The 19,399-nt window shown below is 41.3% G+C and overlaps 1 protein-coding gene across 1 annotated transcript in view; it reads right to left on the reverse strand.

Annotated features, from left to right (window-relative positions):
* Positions 1-19,040, reverse strand: part of tmem119a (transmembrane protein 119a) — a 29,799-nt gene extending 10,759 nt beyond the window's left edge. Inside the window, exon 1 of the mRNA XM_060907617.1 lies at positions 18,959-19,040. The gene's annotated coding sequence lies outside the window, so the exon portion shown is untranslated. The remainder of the gene's footprint in view (positions 1-18,958) is intronic.
* Positions 19,041-19,399: the final 359 nt, after the last annotated feature.

The raw sequence follows: 19,399 nt of genomic DNA on the forward strand, positions 1-19,399 counted from the left end.
ACAAGGGCCAAATTGTGATGGCTAGATGACTGGATCTGAGCATCTCCAAAATGGTACATCTTGTGGGGTGTTCCCAGTATGCAGTGGTTAGTACCTACCAAAAAGTGGTCCAAGGAAGGACAACTGGTGACAGGGTCATGGGTGTCAAAGGCTCATTGATTTGCATGGGGCATGAAGGCTAGCCCCTATGGTCCAATCCCATCGAAGAGCTACCGTAGCACAAACTGCTGAAAAAGTGAATTCTGGCTAAAACAGAAAGGTGGTGGCATGGTGGTGCAGTTGTTTAGCACTGTTGCCTCACAGCGAACATGCCCAGTGGCTGACGGGGGCCTTTCTGTGTGGAGTTTGTATGTTCTCCCTGTGTCTGTATGGGTTTGTTCTGGTTTCTCCCACAGTACAAAGACATGCAGGTTAGGTTAACTGGCTACTCTAAATTGTCCATAGGGGGTGTGAGAGAGAATGATTGAGAGGAGAAAACCTCTATAATAATCCAGTAGAAGACTTTGATGGCTGATGCAGTCAGATCAGTGACATCCATCATCTGTAGCCTCTTATCCTATACAGGGTTGCAGGCAAGCTGGAGTCTATCCCAGCTGACTATGGGTGAGACATAGGGTACACCCTGGACAAGTTGCCAGGTCATCGCAGGGCTAACATGTAGACAAACAACTATTCACACCTACGGTCAATTTAGAGTCACCAATTAACCTAACCTGCATGTCTTTGAACTGTGGGGGAAACCGGAGCACCCAGAGGAAACCCACACAGACATGGGGAGAACATACAAACTCCACACAGAAAGGCCCTCGTCAGCCGCTGGGCTCGAACCCAGAACCTTCTTTCTGTGAGGTGACAGTGCTAACAACTACACCGCCCACTGCGGTGATATGCTAGATAGAAAACAGAAAGGTATCATCTTTAATTTTTTGCTGGATTCAACTTCAAGAACTGACTGTTCTGTTGCTGCCTAATATATCCCACCCCCCTGACAGGTGCCATTGTAATTAGTTCATCAAAAATGTTATTCACCTCATCTGTTAGTATTCATAATGTTATGGCTGATCGGTGTACAGTGCTCAGCATAAATGAGTACACCCCCTTTGAAAAGTAACATTTTAAACAATATCTCAATGAACACAAACAATTTCCAAAATGTTGACAAGACAAAGTTTAATATAACATCTGTTTAACTTATAACGTGAAAGTATGGTTAATAATATAACTTAGATTACACATTTTTTCAGTTTTACTCAAATTAGGGTGGTGCAAAAATGAGTACACTCCACAACAAAAACTACTACATCTAGTACTTTGTATGGCCTCCATGATTTTTAATGACAGCACCAAGTCTTCTAGGCATGGAATGAACAAGTTGGCGACATTTTGCAACGTCAATCTTTTTCCATTCTTCAACAATGACCTCTTTTAGTGACTGGATGCTGGATGGAGAGTGATGCTCAACTTGTCTCTTCAGAATTCCCCATATAGGTGTTCGATTGGGTTCAGATCAGGAGACACATTTGGCCACTGAATCACTTTCACCCTGTTCTTCTTCAGAAATCCAACAGTGGCCTTAGATGTGTGTTTAGTCATGTTGGAAAAGTGCACGACGACCAAGGGCGCGGAGTGATGGTAGCATCTTCTCTTTCAGTATAGAGCAATACGTCTGTGAATTCATGATGCCATCAATGAAATGCAGCTCCCCGACACCAGCAGCACTCATGCAGCCCCACATAAGGACACTGCCACCACCATGTTTCACTGTAGGCACCATGCATTTTTATTTGTATTCCTCACCTTTGCGACGCCATACAGTTTTGAAGCCATCAGTTCCAAAAACATTTATCTTGGTCTCATCACGCCAGAGTATATAGTCCCAGTAGTCTTTATCTTTGTCAGCATGGGCCCTGGCAAACTCTAGGTGGGCTTTTTTGTGCCTAGGCTTTAGGAGAGGCTTCTTTCCTGGACGGCATCCGTGCATGCCAAATAGTCACCCCAGTTTGGCTTTCTATTTCTTTAGATAACTGCAGTGAACTTGCATGCTGATTTTCTTCAACCCTTCTTATCAGAAGACGCTCCTGTCGAGGTGTTAACTTCCATGGACGACCTGGACATCTCTGTGAGATGGTTGCAGTTCCATCTTTCTTAAATTTTTGTACCACTTTTGCTACAGTATTCTGACTGATAAGTAAAGCTTTGCTGATCTTCTTGTAGCCTTCACCTTTGTGGTGTAAAGAAATTATTTTCTTTGGTGAATTCTGAAGAGACAAGTTGAGCATCACTCTCCATCCAGCATCCAGTCACTAAAAGAGGTCATTGTTGAAGAATGGAAAAAGATTGACGTTGCAAAATGTCGCCAACTTGTTCATTCCATGCCTAGAAGACTTGGTGCTATCATTAAAAATCATGGAGGCCATACAAAGTACTAGATGGAGTAGTTTTTGTTGTGGAGTGTACTCATTTTTGCACCACCCTAATTTGAGTAAAACTGAAAAAAATGTGTAATCTACAACCCCGATTCCAAAAAAGTTGTGACAAAGTACAAATTGTAAATCAAAACGGAATGCAATGATGTGGAAGTTTCAAAATTCCAAATTTTATTCAGAATAGAACATAGATGACATATCAAATGTTTAAACTGAGAAAATGTATAATTTAAAGAGAAAAATTAGGCGATTTTAAATTTCATGACAACAACACATCTCAAAAAAGTTGGGACAAGGCCATGTTTACCACTGTGAGACATCCCCTTTTCTCTTTACAACAGTCTGTAAACGTCTGGGGACTGAGGAGACAAGTTGCTCAAGTTTAGGGATAGGAATGTTAACCCATTCTTGTCTAATGTAGGATTCTAGTTGCTCAACTGTCTTAGGTCTTTTTTGTCGTATCTTCCGTTTTATGATGCGCCAAATGTTTTCTATGGGTGAAAGATCTGGACTGCAGGCTGGTCAGTTCAGTACCCGGACCCTTCTTCTACGCAGCCATGATGTTGTAATTGATGCAGTATGTGGTTTGGCATTGTCATGTTGGAAAATGCAAGGTCTTCCCTGAAAGAGACGTCATCTGGATGGGAGCAAGTGTTGCTCTAGAACCTGGATATACCTTTCAGCATTGATGGTGTCTTTCCAGATGTGTAAGCTGTCCATGCCACACGGACTAATGCAACCCCATACCATCAGAGATGCAGGCTTCTGAACTGAGCGCTGATGATAACTTGGGTCGTCCTTCTCCTCTTTAGTCCGAATGACACGGCGTCCCTGATTTCCATAAAGAACTTCAAATTTTGATTTGTCTGACCACAGAACAGTTTTCCACTTTACCACAGTCCATTTTAAATGAGCCTTGGCCCAGAGAAGACGTCTGCGCTTCTGGATCATGTTTAGATTCGGCTTCTTCTTTGAACTATAGAGTTTTAGCTGGCAACGGCGGATGGCATGGTGAATTGTGTTCACAGATAATGTTCTCTGGAAATATTCCTGAGCCCATTTTGTGATTTCCAGTACAGAAGCATGCCTGTATGTTATGCAGTGCCGTCTAAGGGCCCGAAGATCACGGGCACCCAGTATGGTTTTCCGGCCTTGACCCTTACGCACAGAGATTCTTCCAGATTCTCTGAATCTTTTGATGATATTATGCACTGTAGATGATGATCTGTTCAAACTCTTTGCAATTTTACACTGTCGAACTCCTTTCTGATATTGCTCCACTATTTGTCAGCGCAGAATTAGGGGGATTGGTGATCCTTTTCCCATCTTTACTTCTGAGAGCCACTGCCACTCCAAGATGCTCTTTTTATACCCAGTCATGTTAATGACCTATTGCCAATTGACCTAATGAGTTTCAATTTGGTCCTCCAGCTGTTCCTTTTTTGTACCTTTAACTTTTCCAGCCTCTTATTGCCCCTGTCCCAACTTTTTTGAGATGTGTTGCTGTCATGAAATTTCAAATGAGCCAATATTTGGCATGAAATTTCAAAATGTCTCACTTCCGACATTTGATATGTTGTCTATGTTCTAGTGTGAATACAATATCAGTTTTTGAGATTTGTAAACTATTGCATTCCGTTTTTATTTATAATTTGTACTTTGTCCCAACTTTTTTGGAAGCGGGGTTGTAAGTTTATATTATTAACCTTACTTTCATGTTATAAGTTAAACAGATGTTATATTAAACTTTGTCTTGTCAACATTTTGGAAATCGTTTTTGTTCATTGAGATATTGTTTAAAATGTTACTTTTCAAAGGGGGTGTACTCATTTACGCTGAGCACTGTATATAGAATTGTGTGTTAAACAAAAATGTGTTTCATGTTTTAGATTCTTCAAAATATCCAGTGTTTACCTTGATGATGTTTTGCACACTATTGGCATTATCGTAACCAGCTTCATGACGTAGTCACCTGGAACGCTTTTCAATTAACAGGTATGCCTCATCAAAAGTTAATTAGTGGATGAGTTTCTTGCCTTCTTAATGCATTTGAGATCAAACAGTAAATAGTAAATAATAAAAATACAGTAAATAGCCCTATTCCACACCTGTAGTAATCCATATTATGTCAAGAACCGCTCAAGTAAGTAAGGAGAAACGACATCCATCATTACTTTAAGACATGAAGTGTCCAAACTTTTGACTGGTGCTGTAAGTGTAATGAAGAATAAGTTACGTAAGCAAAAAAGTTCAGCTGTTAGCTGTACTCAAAGCAGTGAATTTATACACTTCAAGGTTTCAGACAATCAGTTCCCTTAACAGATTTGAGTGAATGTAACTTTCACGTTTTAGAGCGTACTCCAAAAAGAGTGTACTCCATTGCATAGACTATATCTCCGAATTCTTGGTATGTGCCATGTAAGCAAGATCTTAACTATTACAAACACAGCTTAGATACATTTTTTTATCTGAGTCACAGGAAAGAGAAAGTAAAGAAGTATCTAAAATCTGAAGGAACATCCCAACAGCATATGAGCTCTACATGAAATAATTCTTTTGTGTGTTTGTTTTTTAAGCTTATGACACTTGATTCTTTCAGGCAACCAGTGTTCCTTGTATAAATACTTACTCAATTGAACAATCCTAGATTTTGTAGCATTACAACCTGGATTTTTAAAAACATTTGATTCACTCAATAAGTCTAACATTTTAAGATGTAAATTTTTTTATTGTGGCACAAAGGTTAAATAAACTAAAGAAAACCGACATTTGATGGTTGTGTAAGTTAGAACCACCTTTGGCTGCATTTACAGCTGTCTTCTGGGATGTGTTTCTATTGCTGGGTTTGAGTCACGTGACTTTTCTTAGCGGTTTTATTGGAAGTGAAATAGCTGGTGGTCTAAACGGCTGCCATAGTGCAAACAACTAGTGATAACTTATCAGAGTATGCTCATAATCTAGAAGCTACTACTTGCTTTAGATATACAGGGAGTGCAGAATTATTAGGCAAGTTGTATTTTTGAGGATTAGTTTTATTATTGAAAAACAACTATGTTCTTGATGAACCCAAAAGACTCATAAATATCAAAGCTGAGTATTTTTGGAAGTTGGAGTAGGGCTTTCTTAGTTTTAACTATCTTAGGAGGATATCTGTGTGTGCAGGTGACTATAACTGTGCATAATTATTAGGCAACTTAACAAAAAACAAACATATACCCATTTCACTCATTTATTTTCACCAGGGAAACCAATATAACAACTCAACATTCACTAATATACATTGCTGGCATTAAAAAAAACAAAAACAAATCAGTGACTAATATAGCCGCCTTTCTTTACAAGGACACTCAAAAGCCTGCCATCCATGGATTCGGTCAGTGTTTTGATCTGTTTGCGATCAACATTGCGTGCAGCAGCAACCACAGCCTCCCAGACACTGTTCAGAGATGTGTACTGTTTCCCCTCCTTGTAGATCTCACATTTGATGAGGGACCACAGGTTTTCTATGGGGTTCAGATCAGGTGAACAAGGAGGCCACGTCATTAATCTTTCTTCCTTTAGACCCTTTCTGGCCAGCCATGCTGTGGAGTACTTGGATGCGTGTGATGGAGCATTGTCCTGCATGAAAATCATGTTTTTCTTGAAGGATGCTGACTTCTTCCTGTACCACTGCTTGAAGAAGGTGTCTTCCAAAAACTGACAATAGGACTGGGAGTTGAGCTTGACGCCATCCTCAACCCGAAAAGGTCCCACAAGCTCATCTTTGATGATACCAGCCCATACCAGTACCCCACCTCCACCTTGCTGGCGTCTGAGTCGGACTGGAGCTCTCTGCCCTTTGCTGATCCAGCCACGAGCCCATCCATCTGGCCCATCAAGACTCACTCTCATTTCATCTGTCCATAAGACCTTAGAAAAATCAGTCTTGTGATACTTCTTGGCCCAGTCTTGACGTTTCATCTTGTGTGTCTTGTTCAGTGGTGGTCGTTTTTCAGCCTTTGTTACCTTGGCTGTGTCCCTGAGTATTGCACACCTTGTGCTTTTTGACACTCCAGTGATGTTGCAGCTCTGAAATATGGCAAAACTGGTGGCGAGTGGCATCTTGGCAGCTTCATGCTTGACTTTCCTCAGTTCACTGGCAGTTAGTTTGCGCCTTTTTTTTTCAATGCGCTTCTTGCGACCCTGTTGACTATTTTGAATGAAGCGCTTGATTGTTCGATGGTCACGCTGCAAAAGCTGGGCAATTTTAAGAGTGCTCCATCCCTTTGCAATATATGTCACTATTTTTGACTTTTCTGAGTCCGTCAAATCCCTCTTCTGACCCATTTTGCCAAAGGAAAGGAAGTTGCCTAATAATTTTGCACACCTGATATAGGGTGTTGATGTCATTAGACCACACCCCTTTTCATTACAGAGATGCACATCACCTGGTATGCTTAATTGGTAGGAGGCTTTCAAGCCTATGCAGCTTGGAGTAGGCCAACATGCATAGAGAGGGTAATGTGGTCAACATACTCATTTGCCTAATAATTCTGCACTCCCTGTATTCAGAAGATTGCTATGTGCAATGGAATCGACCCCTACAGTCTGGGAAAGAAGGATTTGTCATATGATCTCGAAAACTACCCTTCAGTCGAGTTCCCCGACATCTTGAACTATCTGGTGTTGCAGACGTCCTTCTACACTGCAAAACAGATGAAAGCGTGGAAGAGTATGGAGGCTTACAACTTTTTTCTATGTGGCTGGGTAAAGGACCTCGCTATCAAGTCGCTGCCGAATGAATCCTGTATTGTTTTTGCCCGTGTAAGTATGGGTTTTTTTTTAAAAGCTTTTTGTTCATGTCTTTACAACGAAACACTGCAAGTTGAAGTGTAGACAAACAACAGTTTGCTTGATTCTCACTTGTGTTGGCTCTTATCTCTCAGGCAAATCATTCACAAAGATCATCAGAAACCCCTTTAAAGACCTGGATCTTAGTTAAACAAGATGGAGAAATGATCACGGAACATTGTAACTGTATGGCTGGGTAATAATTTTGTTGCGACCTTCATGCATATGGACTTCGTGAGGAGTAAACAAAGAAACAGCTGGGGACTTTAGCGCTTTGTGACTAAAAAAAGTACCATAAAATAAAGACACATAGCAAGAAAAGTACTTGGAAAACACTAAGGACATAGCTGAGAGGGATATACAAACCTTTCATGAAGTGATCACTGCAAACTCGAGCATGCTTCGACTCGGCTCCCTTCGATTTCAGTGAGAGGCTCAAAAGCCACCTTTCTTGACGTCTTTTTGTGAAATCCTTTGCTTGTTCACCTTTTTTTATTAGTTCACAGGGAACCCTGAAGAAACTTTTATCAGTTTCACAGTTTGATCGATTCAAACAACCAAAAACAATGCAAGCGTAAGGCATTTTTCATGCGAGCAATGCACCTTCTTCGTACAAACACTTTGTCAACTGAGCTTTGGTAGACCACCAGCTAAAGTTTTGAATAACTAATGAGGCGGATGTGACGTCACATGAAACCCAGCAATTAGCTTTGCACATCTGGGTCCTGATGTATTTGCTCATTCTTCTTGGCAAAATTGCTTTAGCTCTGTCAGACTGGATAGAGATTGTGGATGAATGGTAGTTTTCAAGACTTGCCACAGATTCTCAGTCAAACTGAGGTCTGTGCTTTAACTAGGCCATTCATGGTTTGGAACCCGTCCAGTTTAAAACTGGTATGTTTATGGTTGTTGTCCTGTTAGAAGGTGAACCACTGCCCCAGTCTCAAGTCTCTTGCAGACCAGAACAGTTTTTTCTAGTAGGATTGCCCTGTCTGAATGCCCATCCATCTTTCCCTCAGCCCTGACCAGTATCCCAGTCCCTGCTCTTGAACAGCATTCCCACCACCACATGATGCTACCACCACCATGCTTCACTATGGGTATGATATCCACAGACTGATGAGCAGTGAACTCCAAATGGGACTTCATATTGACTTTTTTCAGTAATGGCTTTCATCTTATCACTCTGGGCTACAACCCCGATTCCAAAAAAGTTGGGACAAATGTAGGTACAATACACAGTCCGTCTAAAAACTACATTTCCCATCAGCCAACTTCCGCGTTGACCTACGTCACACATGAGCGGGATCATCTACGTCACTTCCTACAGGAAAGCATAAGTGACCCCGAAATCCGCCATACTTCCTCTTTCCGTCCTGGGACCAGTGGTCTACGGACACAAAGAGGCTCGCTCTACCTGAGCAAACCCAAAAAGACCTCTTTCTTGCAAGATCCACGATTTAGCGCGATTTCTTTCTTACCCTTGGCCAAGGTAGACTCCAGAGTCGCACGATTTTTAAACTCAGCTTGAGTTACAACCGGTTTTATTCATATTAGAAGTGACGTCACAACTGCCGCCCAAAAGCAGTTTAATTCAAAGTTAAGAGAGCGGCTGGACCCTTTTTTAACTGAAGCTCTGTGCACATTGTTCTACAAAGATTTTCTTCCCACCAGCTACGAAGCGTCGGATCAAGAATTCTTTGTTTTTCTACAGAAGTCTCTACGGGCTCCTGTGAACTCAACCTCTTCCAAGAAATCCCCTGTGCTTCACGGAGATCTCCGCAACGGTGACAACTCCGAAAGTCTCGGGACATCTTCTCATAATCTCGCGTAAGACCGGCATTTGGGCATAATAAAAAACCTAGTCTTAGGAATTTAGCTTTTATTGAAGTAGTGTGAATTTACCTCAGGAACGGTTTGTTACACTATAAACACGCAGCGTGTTGAATTGATTATTGTTTTGTTTTAATCTCTCAGTTGTTTTAACAGAGGCTGTGCATGCTTCTCTTTATTCCTGACTAACACTTTAATTTCCTTATCACACATTTTGACCTTATCAAGGTTTCAGTGGATTCAGTACTGTTATAAGCTAGTGAAATCAGCCTACGGCTAATTTCTTTTGTCCCATTAGCATCCAGAGCTAAGTGTATTGCCTTGTGGCCCTTTTCCACTACCCTTTTTCAGCTCACTTCAGCTCACTTCAGCCCGACACGGCTCGCATTTCGACTACCAAAGAACAGCACGACTCGGTTCGCTTCAGCCCTGCTTAGCCCCTAAAACTCGCACCGTTTTGGAGTGGGGCTGAAGCGAGCCAAAGCGAGCCGAGTGAGGCTGGGGGCCTGAGCAGACACTCCCCTGTGCACTGATTGGTGAGGATGAGTGTCCTCACATGCCCACACACGCCCCGCGAGCACGCTGGGATCTGTAAACACCGTAAACCCGGAAGAAGAATTACGAATTATGAGAATTTCTGAAGCCTTATGCGCCTCGCCTCATCTATATGCTCTTGCCAGTATCTGTTGGCGTTGTCGGTGACAACAAGCCACAGCACCAAGACCAGCAACACTAACGACTCCATGTTTATTGTTTACTATTCGGGTCGTGAGACTACCGCTTAAAAGATCACTGATGTCACTGTTTGCGCTGCTTAACGACATCACGTGATGTCCACCCACTTTCGCTAACTCCACCCAATGTGTCCACCCACTTCCAGCCAGCACGGTTCAGCGCGGTTGTAGTCGAAATGCAACTCCAACAGCCCCGCTCAGCTCAACTCAACATGGCACGGCTCAGCCCGACTCAGCCACGTTTGTAGTGGAAAAGCGGCAATAGAAACACGTGGCGGTCCTCCCCCACTCACAAACACACCTTAGCTAGCATCCCTTTGTCTTAGCTTAGCCACACGAGGTTAATCTAGGCCTACACGAACATGTGGTCACCAGGCCTGACACACACACAAACACGTGGTCACAGGCCTCACCAGGCCTCACAAATACACCTCAGTTAGCATCCCACGCTAGCTTCTTTCTTTTGCTAGGCCATAGGCCTTACCACGTGGTCAACTCCTCCCCTACAAACACACGTGGAGTTAGCTACCAGAGCTAATCCTTTTTGTAGGCCACACACAAGGTCTCTCTCTCTCTCACACACACAAACACACCTTAGCTAGCATTCCTTTGTCTTAGCTAAACACAAGGCTAATCTAGGCCTCCACACGTGGCCACATGTCTCACAAACCCACCTTAGCTAGCTCCCCTTTGTCTTAGCTTAGCCACACAAGGCTAATTCCTTTGTTCTCCTCAAATCCCACGTGATGATCCCTACACCACATGGACACACACGAACATACCTAGATAGCATCCCATGCTAGCCTTCTGCTCAGGCCATAGGGCCTTTCACTCACACACACACACACACACACACCTCACTGTTTGTATATATTTCAACTGCCATTATCCATTTTTATCTTTGTTATAATAAATTCATTTATTATTGAAACCGTGTGTTTATTTGTGTTCCAATATCTTTGAAGTCCCCAATCTCCAAAGAATTCTAAAAGGTGCATATGATTTATGTAATATGGTAAGTGATCATAATAATTTGGAATATACCATAATTTAGCTGTTTAGTAATTTATTATTAAGCACCAAAATTAATGGTATTAATTAATGAGACTGATTAATGAGACTGATTCCATGAGTGAATTAATGATATGAGACTGATTCAATGGTATGATTCAAATGAGACTGATTCAATTTTAATTATTAACCTTCAGATTTAATGAGATTGATCACTCAATTACCCAAATGCACCTACACAAAGTACAAATTGTAAATAAAAACGGAATGCAATAATTTACAAATCTCAAAAACTGATATTGTATTCACACTAGAACATAGACAACATATCAAATGTCGAAAGTGAGACATTTTGAAATTTCATGCCAAATATTGGCTCATTTGAAATTTTATGACAGCAACACATCTCAAAAAAGTTGGGACAGGGGTAATAAGAGGCTGGAAAAGTTAAAGGTACAAAAAAGGAACAGCTGGAGGACCAAATTGCAACTCATTAGGTCAATTGGCAATAGGTCATTAACATGACTGGGTATAAAAAGAGCATCTTGGAGTGGCAGCGGCTCTCAGAAGTAAAGATGGGAAGAGGATCACCAATCCCCCTAATTCTGGGCCGATAAATAGTGGAGCAATAGCAGAAAGGTGTTTGACAGTGTAAAATTGCAAAGAGTTTGAACATATCATCTACAGTGCATAATATCATCAAAAGATTCAGAGAATCTGGAAGAATCTCTGTGCGTAAAGGTCAAGGCCGGAAAACCATACTGGGTGCCCGTGATCTTCGGGCCCTTAGACGGCACTGCATCACATACAGGCATGCTTCTGTATTGGAAATCACAAAATGGGCTCAGGAATATTCTCATCTCATCTCATTATCTCTAGCCGCTTTATCCTTCTACAGGGTCGCAGGCAAGCTGGAGCCTATCCCAGCTGACTACGGGCGAAAGGCGGGGTACACCCTGGACAAGTCGCCAGGTCATCACAGGGCTGACACATAGACACAGACAACCATTCACACTCACATTCACACCTACGGTCAATTTAGAGTCACCAGTTAACCTAACCCGCATGTCTTTGGACTGTGGGGGAAACCGGAGCACCTGGAGGAAACCCACGCGGACACGGGGAGAACATGCAAACTCCACACAGAAAGGCCCTCGCCAGCCCCGGGGCTCGAACCCAGGACCTTCTTGCTGTGAGGCGACAGCGCTAACCACTACACCACCGTGCCGCCCGGCTCAGGAATATTTCCAGAGAAAATTATCTGTGAACACAATTCACTGTGCCATCCACTGTTGCCAGCTAAAACTCTATAGTTCAAAGAAGAAGCTGTATCTAAACATGATCCAGAAGTGCAGACATCATCTCTGGGCCAAGGCTCATTTAAAATGGACTGTGGCAAAGTGGAAAACTGTTCTGTGGTCAGACAAATCAAAATTTGGAGTTCTTTATGGAAATCAGGGACGCTGTGTCATTCGGACTAAAGAGGAGTAAGGACGACCCAAGTTGTTATCAGCGCTCAGTTCAGAAGCCTGCATCTCTGATGGTATGGGGTTGCATTAGTGCATGTGACATGGGCAGCTTACACATCTGGAAAGACACCATCAATGCTGAAAGGTATATCCAGGTTCTAGAGCAACATATGCTCCCATCCAGACGACGTCTCTTTCAGGGAAGACCTTGCATTTTCCAACATGACAATGCCAAACCACATACTGCATCAATTACAGCATCATGGCTGCGTAGAAGAAGGGTCCGGGTACTGAACTGGCCAGCCTGCAGTCCAGATCTTTCACCCATAGAAAACATTTGGCGCATCATAAAACGGAAGATACGACAAAAAAGACCCAAGACAGTTGAGCAACTAGAATCCTACATTAGACAAGAATGGGTTAACATTCCTATCCCTAAACTTGAGCAACTTGTCTCCTCAGTCCCCAGACGTTTACAGACTGTTGTAAAGAGAAAAGGGGATGTCTCACAGTGGTAAACATGGCCTTGTCCCAACTTTGAGATGTGTTGTTGTCATGAAATTTAAAATCACCTAATTTTTCTCTTTAAATGATACATTTTCTCAGTTTAAACATTTGATATGTCATCTATGTTCTATTCTGAATAAAATCTGGAATTTTGAAACTTCCACATCATTGCATTCCATTTTTATTTACAATTTGTACTTTGTCCCAACTTTTTTGGAATCGGGGTTGTAGATGTTCTGTGAACATCTTCTCCCATCTTGGCTGTGGATCTGTCCAGTTCCTCCAGAGTTATTCATGAACTCTAGTTCCTCTGACTAATACCCCCCCTCACCAAGACTTTTGGTGGATAATCGACTCAAGGCAAAGTCATGGGTGTGCCATATTCTTTTGAGTTTTAATAATGGATTTTATTGTACTCTGGAAATGTTGGGATTTTTTTCATAACCAAACCCTTATTACCTCCACCAACTTTGTTGGAGAAAGTTATATTTTTGCCTCCATTTGTTTGTGTGTTTGTCTGTTCCCAATGTAACTCTGAAAGTAGTGAATGGATTTTGATGAAATTTGGAGGAAAGGTGAGCTTTGGGCCAAGGAACAATTTATCAGATTTTGATACAAATCCAGATATGTATGCTGATCCAGGGTTGTTTTTTGTTTGTTTGTTTTGTCTGTTCCCAACGTAACTCAAAAAGTAGTGAACGGATTTGGATGAAATTTGGTGGACAGCTTTAGTATTATCCTCGGTTCAAGTGATTTGATTTTGATATTGATAATATGTGGCTTGATGAAGGTATGAACTCTACCGTGTGCCCTTCCAGTTGACCAGCACTTTGTCTCAGACGTATTTTGATAGCTCCTTGTTTGCCTGTAGGGCCTTACAGATGGACTACCCTTGAGCTCATGTGACACTTACTTGCACACAGATGGACTCTGTTCAACTAACTTAGCCATTTCATTGTGATGAGGGTGAATACATATATATTTACAACTGTTACATTCTTTTTTTGTAAAATTGTAAATAATTTTGCAAAATAAAATTTTTTCTGCACTTCAAAATTAGGATTTTGTCAATATTCATGACATAAAATCCCAAATAAGTTTATTTCAGTTCCAGATTGTAAAACTTCAAAATGTGGGGAAGTGCAAAGGGGTGAATACTTATACAAGGTACTGTAATACAATCATTTGGATAATGTTCCATACGAACACAAAATATATATGTTAAAATCTATGACGCACATTCGCTACAGTATCCACAGTAGTTTTTCCTCATGGCTCTGTCTTAAATCTATTTTAGTTATTGCAGGCCATTACTTATTTGGGGTGGAGATGGTACAAGTCGAGGCCTGGTTTGTAATTTCTCCCCCTGACTGCTACCACCAGCTCACCACACTAAAGAGAGTGAGACGTACAAGACAGACAGATAGATAGATAAATAGATTTATCTGTAGATGGTGCACAGTTTTCGGGGGAAACAAACAACCTAACATTTCATACCTTTGATATAAAATGAGATTTACTTTGATATAAAATTATATATATAAAATTTATGGGGTCTGGAAAGTTTGAGTGATTTCTTTCTCTTTTCTTGGTTTATCCTCACTTGTTTTCATTTCCTTTTCAGACAGAGAGCGAGACAGCTGGGGAGAGAGAGAGAGAGAGAGAGCGTATACAGTGTGGGAGACTTTTGCCTTGAGCATGTATTTTCTAGCTATTTTAGTTCAGCTGCAATAAACCAGACCAGAGGAACTATTTCTATTCTCCTAACCAAGCTCGAGTCTAACCACAGTGCACTGTAAAAAGCTAAGTGCAGCTGCTGTATTGTTTTTAAGGATCAAGTCTCAGACATACTAGTCCATATATATATGCTAAACATGTGCATACTGATGTAGTGCATGCATTAGTAACATTATTTGAACAACAATAAGAAGATCCGAGTTACAACAGATGTGCAGTTTCAGGCTTGGTGAAAAGAGGAAGCCGACCTACTCAGGTCAAACCATATTTTCCACCATAATTCTATCCACATACAGGATATGTGGTTTAGACACTCAGACCAAAAATACATGAATAAAACAAAGACAAAAGGGGTTCTTTACTAACAGGAGCAACACTTACTGGGACCATATATGCACTGAAAACACGATCTAGAGTTCTTGTCCATTAATTAGCCATAAAGAGCACGTAAGATGTAAACCAAATCCTAATGAGAGGTTTGCTGTGAGCTCCTGGATCTAATGTGTGGGTGTCTCCTGTATGTTGAATGCAGCACAGTCCAAAACCAGAGGAAAGAACTGAGCTAAATTACATGCTGAAAATTTCAGCTCTGTCATTCCAGTCCAATCTGAGTGTGGGGCATTTGGCATAGTTTAGAAAGGAGATGAAGGCCTACTCTTCTTCAAAGCACACAATGAAATGCATGGGTGTAGAAATGGGTTGGGGGTAGGGTAGTAGTGTTGTAGCACCTGAACCGAGATCAAGTCATTACCAAGACCAAGGCAGGGTGAGACCGAGTCAAGACTAGGACCAGACCAGTGGGTGTGAAGGGGGAGGGGTGACAGCCATTAACAGGAAGAAAAATTTCAAATTAGCAATGAGTCACGTTAGTGGTTGCATTTGAAGCAGGAAGTTTCATATCTAATCACAGTGTTAACAAATACAGTGGGGCAAAAAAGTATTTAGTCAGCCACCAATTGTGCAAGTTCTCCCACTTAAAAAGATGAGAGAGGCCTGTAATTTTCATCATAGGTACACTTCAACTATGAGAGACAGAATGGGGGAAAGAATCCAGGAAATCACATTGTAGGATTTGTAATGAATTAATTGGTAAATTCCTCGATAAAACAAGTATTTGGTCACCTACAAACAAGCAAGATTTCTGGCTCTCACAGACTTGTAACTTCTTCTTTAAGAGGCTCCTCTGTCCTCCACTCGTTACCTGTATTAATGGCACCTGTTTGAACTCGTTATCAGTATAAAAGACGCCTGTCCACAACCTCAAACAGTGACACTCCAAACTCCACTATGGCCAAGACCAAAGAGCTGTCAAAGGACACCAGAAACAAAATTGTAGACCTGCACCAGGCTGGGAAGACTGAATCTGCAATAGGTAAGCAGCTTGGTGTGAAGAAATCAACTGTGGGAGCAATTATTAGAAAATGGAAGACATACAAGACCACTGATAAACTCCCTTGATCTGGGGCTCCACGCAAGATCTCACCCCGTGGGGTCAAAATGATCACAAGAACAGTGAGCAAAAATCCCAGAACCACACGGGGGACCTAGTGAATGACCTGCAGAGAGCTGGGACCAAAGTAACAAAGGCTACCATCAGTAACACACTACGCCGCCAGGGACTCAAATCCTGCAGTGCCAGACGTGTCCCCCTGCTTAAGCCAGTACATGTCCAGGCCCGTCTGAAGTTTGCTAGAGAGCATCTGGATGATCCAGAAGAGGATTGGGAGAATGTCATATGGTCAGGTGAAACCAAAATAGAACTTTTTGGTAAAAACTCAACTTGTCGTGTTTGGAGGAGAAAGAATGCTGAGTTGCATCCAAAGAACACCATACCTACTGTGAAGCATGGGGGTGGAAACATCATGCTTTGGGGCTGTTTTTCTGCAAAGGGACCAGGACGACTGATCCATGTAAAGGAAAGAATGAATGGGGCCATGTATCGTGAGATTTTGAGTGAAAACCTCCTTCCATCAGCAAGGGCATTGAAGATGAAACATGGCTGGGTCTTTCAGCATGACAATGATCCCAAACACACCGCCCGGGCAACAAAGGAGTGGCTTCGTAAGAAGCATTTCAAGGTCCTGGAGTGGCCTAGCCAGTCTCCAGATCTCAACCCCATAGAAAATCTTTGGAGGGAGTTGAAAGTCCGTGTTGCCCAATGACAGCCCCAAAACATCACTGCTCTAGAGGAGATCTGCATGGAGGAATGGGCCAAAATACCAGCAACAGTGTGTGAAAACCTTGTGAAGACTTACAGAAAACGTTTGACCTCTGTCATTGCCAACAAAGGGTATATAACAAAGTATTGAGATTAACTTTTGTTATTGACCAAATACTTATTTTCCACAATAATTTGCAAATAAATTCTTTAAAAATCAGACAATGTGATTTTCTGGATTTTTTTTTCTCATTCTGTCTCTCATAGTTGAAGTGTACCTATGATGAAAATTACAGGCCTCTCTCATCTTTGTAAGTGGGAGAACTTGCACAATTGGTGACTGACTAAATACTTTTTTGCCCCACTGTAAATCAGACAATGCACAGGGAATTTAGTGAAATCCTCACAGTTGTGGTCTTGACCGGTCTTGAAATAAAATCCTGAGTCTCTATATCCAAGACCGAGACAAGACCAAGTAAAAATGCAGTCAATTCAGAGGTGAGCCTGAGACCTTCAAAAAGTGGTCTTGAGACCAGTCTCGAGTCCTACAACACTAGCGGCTAGCATGGCATATGAAAAAGTATTCCTATAAAAATCGTTGCATCACGTGGAATTAAGTAACTCATTAAAAAAAAAAGAGTAGTCCAGTTTGATTTTTAGTTGCATTGATTTGTATCTTTGCCAGAAATTTATTTTGTAAACTCTCTCTCCATGTGATTGAACCCATTCCACAGATGTCTTTACCTCCAGAGCTCACCAAAGTAAAATATCATTCTAGAACTGAGTTAAACCCAGAAAGCTATAAATGTACCAGGAAGGTTACTCATGATAATTATCATCCTACTGTTGAGTTCACCAATACCGTTAACTGAGGTCACATCATTCTACAGATGAGATAAATTCAGAGCTATCATTCTTCCAGTCAGTAATCTCATTTAACAAGTGAGTCAACCATACTGTGATTCTCTAAATGAGTTAACTCAGATTTCTGGTTCTACCCTATGAGTCAACCCGAAAGAACGTGACGATCCGGGACAAATGTATTTTTTTTGGACAAATTTATATGAATTAGAGTTCATCTAAAAGAACTGTTCTATGTGGACAATACTGTGCTTTCCAGGAGAATTTTAGTTATATATTTTTATACAACAGTTAATTCCAGTTCACTAATCTGACTGGTCGAGAGGGTCTAAGAGTGCTGCTGTTTCACATCTCTGCATTTGGATGTTTCACTGTAAGTAAAATAAAATTCCATTTCCTAGTTCGACACGGTTGGAACAATAGTGCTAGCAACGTCATCAGCAGACATAGCAAATGGTACTTTTCAAGAATATAACTTATGAGTTAAAATATAAAAACTCATCAGATGAAGATGAAAAGGAAGAAAAGAAGCCAATTTTACCAGAAGTACCTTCAACTGGAATGTACAAAACAACATGAGCGAGCTAGCTATAAAGTGAGTATGGCTTCTTCAGGATCTGCTTCCACTAGGGGAGCAAAAATAAACAACAACATTTGGCCATATTGTGACTAAAATGTCACTCACTCGATATTCATTTCTTGTTTAATCGATCTGTTGCATCAAAGCAATATCACACTCAAGGTTATGCTGTAATGAGCGACGGCTACTGCGACTGAATCACAGCCATGCTGATATTCAGTGCACCAGCACTCCCTTTGTGTGATATTGCTTAGATAAAATAAATATAGTTTCAGAAGTAGGTTGACTCAGGAAAAGGACCCATTAAACATATAGCTTGCCTTGTGAGGTAACCGAGGTGGATTAGGATTTTCTAGACAAGTCAAATGTAGTTTTAAGAAGGTTTAACCCAACAGAGGCTTTCATTCTACACATGTATTTGATCCAGAAGACCCAGGTTTTGTTTTACAAGTCGTTTAACCCAGGATAACAGCTACAAAACAAAACATACCGTCAACTATTTAAATATAGGAACTGGACGAGTATAGACGTACTGGGAGTGTACTCGATTTATATTTGGTGGAAAGGTGGGAATTAAGAAAAATTAAACCAAGTGTAAAAAGCCCACACTAGTACATTGTGCATACAATTTTGCACCTGATCCACAGTAAATTCTGGGATTTAAAAGATTGAAAGTTAAAAGCAGAGTCCAGTCATTTTTGCTGCAAATAAACTAATGATTTGAGATGATTCCTGTTTTTTTTTTTTTAAATTGCACTCTAGAGAAAAGGTTAACTAAAACTAGGTTCATCTGAAGAGGAAAAAACACTTACTGATGCACAGATGTGTTCTCTGTGCTTCTCGGAGATCCCGACGTTCACTCCAGTACACAAAGCAATAAAGAGAAATGAAGTAAAGAAGATGGAAAGAAGGGAAGTGAGGAAGACCAGCTGCCTCTATGCCGCACTGAGAGTGGCACAGCCGCTCATGCCTATGTGAAGGATTTGCACACAAAAAAAAAATTTAATTTGTGTAGTGAACATCTTCCCTCCTTCTCTCCACTTTTCTCCTCCTCTCTCTGGAAAGATGGTATCGTGGGTTGATTTTGTTCCTTAATGATAGCGTACAAATTCATAGATGAGTTCACACACGTAGATGACTCAAGCTCTGATATGCAACCCCAAATCAGAAAAAGTTGGGACGGTATGAAGCAAGCACTGATTTCTAAATTTACTTTGACTTGCATTTCATTGCAGACAGTATGAACCCAAGAT

This window comes from Neoarius graeffei, chromosome 24, assembly GCF_027579695.1.
Source record: "Neoarius graeffei isolate fNeoGra1 chromosome 24, fNeoGra1.pri, whole genome shotgun sequence".
Classification (NCBI taxonomy): domain Eukaryota; kingdom Metazoa; phylum Chordata; class Actinopteri; order Siluriformes; family Ariidae; genus Neoarius; species Neoarius graeffei.